Source organism: Crocuta crocuta, unplaced genomic scaffold, assembly GCF_008692635.1.
Source record: "Crocuta crocuta isolate KB4526 unplaced genomic scaffold, BGI_CrCroc_1.0 scaffold506, whole genome shotgun sequence".
Taxonomy (NCBI): domain Eukaryota; kingdom Metazoa; phylum Chordata; class Mammalia; order Carnivora; family Hyaenidae; genus Crocuta; species Crocuta crocuta.
Genome location: NW_027528991.1, coordinates 1,630,777 through 1,635,783, shown reverse-complemented (window position 1 = coordinate 1,635,783; position 5,007 = coordinate 1,630,777). Strand labels below are relative to the sequence as shown.

At 61.1% G+C, this 5,007-nt stretch overlaps 1 long non-coding RNA gene across 1 annotated transcript in view; it reads left to right on the top strand.

The window, feature by feature from the left end:
- LOC144226055 (uncharacterized) overlaps positions 1–4,123 on the top strand; it is a 10,532-nt gene extending 6,409 nt beyond the window's left edge. The window contains exons 2-3 of the long non-coding RNA XR_013333517.1: positions 2,519–2,628; positions 3,761–4,123. This is a non-coding gene — a long non-coding RNA (uncharacterized LOC144226055). The remainder of the gene's footprint in view (positions 1–2,518; positions 2,629–3,760) is intronic.
- Positions 4,124–5,007: the final 884 nt, after the last annotated feature.

The following is a 5,007-nucleotide window of genomic DNA, read 5'->3' as shown; positions in this document are numbered from 1 at the left end:
GGGAGGGCAGGAGGCACGGGAGGGCTGTGTGGACAGACAGACACACACACAGGCAGACGGAGCCTCTGGGCTCCCCCTCCCTCCCGCCGCGCCCCGCAGCGACAGGGGCGCCTGCCTCACCCCACGTGACACATCAGTTCCCCGGACAGCACGGAGTCACCTGTCTGCATGTCTGTCTGTGTACCGGGCCGTGTCTGCGTGTCTGTCTCATACTGGGCCGTGTCTGCCCGTCTGTCTGTGTACCGGGCCGTGTCTGCGCGTCTGTCTGTGTACCGGGCCGTGTCTGCGTGTCTGTCTCATACTGGGCCGTGTCTGCCCGTCTGTCTGTGTACCGGGCCGTGTCTGCGCGTCTGTCGTGTACCGGGCTGTGTCTGCGCGTCTGTCGTGTACCGGGCCGTGTCTGCACCTCTGTCTGCGTACCGGGCCGTGTCTGCGCGTCTGTCGTGTACNGTGTCTGCGCGTCTGTCTGCGTACCGGGCCGTGTCTGCGCGTCTGTCTGCGTACCGGGCCGTGTCTGCGCGTCTGTCTGCGTACCGGGCCGTGTCTGCGCGTCTGTCTGCGTACCGGGCCGTGTCTGCGCGTCTGTCTGCGTACCGGGCCGTGTCTGCGCGTCTGTCTGCGTACCGGGCCGTGTCTGCGCGTCTGTCTGCGTACCGGGCCGTGTCTGCGCGTCTGTCTGCGTACCGGGCCGTGTCTGCGCGTCTGTCTGCGTACCGGGCCGTGTCTGCGCGTCTGTCTGCGTACCGGGCCGTGTCTGCGCGTCTGTCTGCGTACCGGGCCGTGTCTGCGCGTCTGTCTGCGTACCGGGCCGTGTCTGCGCGTCTGTCTGCGTACCGGGCCGTGTCTGCGCGTCTGTCTGCGTACCGGGCCGTGTCTGCGCGTCTGTCTGCGTACCGGGCCGTGTCTGCGCGTCTGTCGTGTACCAGGCCATGTCTGGGTGTCTGTCTGTGTACTGGGCCGTGTCTGCATGTCTGTCATGTACAGAGCCATGTCTGCGTGTCTGTCTGCGTACTGGGCCGTGTCTGCGTGTCTGTCTGTGTACCGGGCTGTGTCTGCCCGTCTGTCTGTGTACTGGGCTGTGTCTGCGTGTCTGTCTGCGTACCGGGCCGTGTCTGCGTGTCTGTCTGCGTACCGGGCTGTGTCTGCGTGTCTGTCTGCGTACTGGGCCGTGTCTGCGTGTCTGTCTGTGTACTGGGCTGCTGGTTTCCACCCGTCGGAGGCCTGCCTGTCAGCTGCCTTCATAGTCACGCCCTCGCTGGGAGCCTGGTGACTCCGGGGACACCGGCTCAGAGTCAGGGTCCCATCAGCAGCACGGTCCACAGGCACCGTGCGGGCAGCCTGGCTTCAATGTGCTTCACTGTTGCTGTGAAATCCTCACCCTCACCTCCCCTGGGTCCCCAGAGCACCTTGCGGGTGGGGGAGAATGGGACGCGGAAGCGCCGCGACAGCAGGGCTCGGCCACCAGAGGGAGCGGGAGCAGCAGACCGGACCCCGCCAGGCAGCACTGGCCGGAGAGCGCCCTCGGGTCATCCCAACATTGGCAGGAACACAGCGCCTGCGGAGCTGTCAGCGGTGACATTCCGCTCAGGACGGAACGCTTGGGACCACCCCCTTCTTCATGTCCCCCAAGTCTGGGGGCCCCCAATCCTGACGGCTTTGCCTTCAAAACACCCCGCACCTATCTGACCACATTCCCACCTCCTCCACCTCCCATAGGCTCCGGAAGGAGGGGCCACAGCCTCCCCCAGGTGCATGGGGGTGGGGGGCGCCTGGGTCCATTTCTTCGCTGCCTTGGGCTCAGGAGGAACAAGGTGCCCTGCAAACTGCAAGGTGTGTCATCACGAATGGGTCCTGCCAACTTAGCAAGGACTTGACGGAAACGATTAAGGACATCCCANCCCCGCCCAGGGTCCTCTCCCCCAGGCTGCTCGCTGCACCCCAGGCACCCGGCTCTGGCCCTCCCTCTGCCGGGAGCGCCCTCCGCAGTCGCCTCCCATCCTAGCTCTGCTGACTCAGCCTACACTCGTCTCCCCCGCACGTGCCCTCCCCACGCGCTGTCCCCACCCTCACACATGTGGCCCCTCGCCCAGGGAGCCGCACCCCAACCCGGGAGCTCTGCAGCAGGCGCCCGAGGATCGGCGTCCTGGCCTGAAACCCGGGGCCACGGAGGCACACCGACCCGTCAAGCACCCAGAAACCGGCTGGCCAGAAATGACGGCCTCTTGTGCAGCCCCCACTATCAGACTGATGGGCTCGCCGCCCCCCCAGTGCCCAGTCCCCCCCCAGCCTCCCTCACCCTGGAGCAGGTGTGCTGTCCTGAAGACACTGCCTGGAGGGGCTGGTCCGAACAGCCGCCGGCCACGGTCTCCACCAGCTTCCGGAAGGGCAGAGCCCTCCACCGCTCTCGCCTCGGCTCAAACGGCACCTCCGTGGAGGGGGCTCCTCGGCCACCCGCCCACCCCTCTCCCTCCAGCGCTGTGCCGGCTCACCACCATGTTCTTCTCCTCCTGACGCGCAGGGGAACTGAGATGGCCTCGCTTCCCGCTTGTTACCTGTCCTGCCAAGTCCGTAGCGCAGCGTCGGCCCTGCCCGGGGTGCCCCGCGGCTTCGACAAACGCACTAGTTAAAGTAAGTTCTCAATAATCAGTAATGGCCCACTCAATGGATGGATCCAGTTAGAAGGCCACCCTAGGGCAACCCCCATGGCAGCTGTCCCGTGAGGCAGATCTGGCCAAAGAAGAGATGGACAAAGGCAGGCTTGACTCCTAGGGAGCACACAACATCCAGCCACGGAAAATGGTTCTTAGGACCCAGAGCTGTTAGCACTCAAGGTCACGATCATCACACATGCTCCCCTACCTCAGAACTGAAGGTCACAATCATCACACATGCTCCCCTTCCACACAGCTCAAGGTCACAGTCATCACACATACTTTTCTATCTCAGAACTCAAGGTTGTAATCAACACACATGCTCCCCATCTTCAGAACTCAAGATCACAGTCACCACACATGCTCCCCTGCCTCAAAACTCAAGGTCACGGTCATCACACATGCTTTCTTACCTCATGACTCAAGGTCACAGTCATCCCTCATGCTGCCCTGCCTCTGAACTCAAGGTCATGGTCATCACACACGCTCCCCTGCCTCAGATCTGAAAGTCATGATCATCACACATACCCCACCCTCTTCTGAACTCAAGGTCACAGTCATCCTTCATGCTCCCCTATTTCAGAGCTCAAGGTCACTGTGATCCTTCAGGTTGTACTGCCTCAGAGCTCAAGGTCACAGTCATACTTCATGTTCCATTACCTCAGAGCTCAAGGTCACAGTCATTACACATGCTTCCCCTTTTCAGTACTCAAGGTCACAGTCATCTCTCATGCTCCCCTGCCTCAGAACTCAAGGTCACTGTCATCACACATACTCTCCTGCCTCTGAACTCAAGGTCATGGTCATTACACATGCTCTCCTACTTCAGAACTCAACATCACAGTCATCACACAGGCTCCCCTGCCTCCAAGCTCAAGGTCAGGGTCATCATACGTGCTCCCTTACCTCAGAGCATAAAGTCAGAGTCATCACACATGCTCTCCTACTTCAGAACTCAAAGTCTCGGTCATCACACAGGCACGCCCCCTTCTCCCAGCCTGTCACCTGCAATGAACCAACACATTTGGCATTGACTATGTCCAGCCTCAAATGGAAATGTCAGTGGAGACACAGTGAGGCTCTTTCCTAACGTACATACTGTTTTACAGGGTCACTCACGTTGTCTGGACCAACTCGGGTTTTCACTTGCTCCAAGTGGTAGCAGCGCCCAGGACCGGGACCAAGACAAAGTCACAGTCTGTTTACAGAACTTCTGACAAGCAAGCCAGGGGGTCTCGACAGAGCGTCCCTGGAGCCTCCGCTGACCGAGCACTTGTCTGGAGTAAAGTCAACATCACCTGAACCTTCATGTTGCGATTCTCTCAACAGCATCCACAGAGCTGCTCTTCGCAACGGCCCAGGGCCTTCTGCGTCCTCACGCAGGAAGCCGATTCGGGCGCAGGCCAGTCTGAACTAAAGAGGCAAACAAACCCGTTTTGTTGGAGGGTAAAATGAAAAGGTTTTCGGCTTCACTGTGTCCCTGTTCCATTTGCCGGGCATGGTGCCGCACAGTCGTGCGCAACAGGGGTCCTCAGCTCCTGGAGTTCCCTCGGGACACTCCTGAGAGATGTCTGTGCTGCACAGGTGATGTGTCCGCACCCCACTCACCAGCAGGTGGCCTGGGGGCGTTAGCCTCCCTGGGCTAGGGGCCCTTGAACTCCCTGCCCTTTTCTCAGCTGTGGTTTCACCTCCCGGGAGCCTGGCTAACACCTGACACTGCACCTCCTATTCTCTTTAATGTGTTTTATGTTTATGCTTTAACTTTCCCAAACGCTCTCACATACACAACCCCGTAAGACAAAAAGGCTGGTATTGCTTCCATTTTACATTTGGAGGAAACCAAAGTCCAGCAGGGGTAAGGGGATTGCCCAGGATCCGCACGGAGCAGCGAGGCTAGAAGCAAACTAAGCTGCCGTGTACCTCGCCCTGCCCCCCCACAGTGCCAGGTGCCCGTCCCTGATCAGGCCGGGGACCTCCCAGCGCTGACGCCCAGGGCGGGTCCTACGTTCTCAGGGGCCTCCAGACCAGGGCTGCCCCGGGCGTGGGCCTCCCGGTGCCAAGGGGGTGGGGCACGGACCTTCCCCGCGGGCCTCCCCGAGGCAACAGCAAGGAGGTGATTCCCGAGACAAGCAGCAGACGGCGGGTCTGGTGCGAGGGGGTGGGGCCTGGCTGCCCCTGTCCTGGGCTTAACTCTGTGGACTTACAAACTGGGGTCAAAACCACAGACAGGGGAACTGAGCAGCCAGAAGCGGTGCCCGTGCAGCCGCCACGAGGTGAGCGCTGATGTGCCCAGCAGATGTCCAGGCACAGGCCCGAAGCCGCCAGGTCAGCCCCTCTCCCGTGCGGGTTCCCAGGA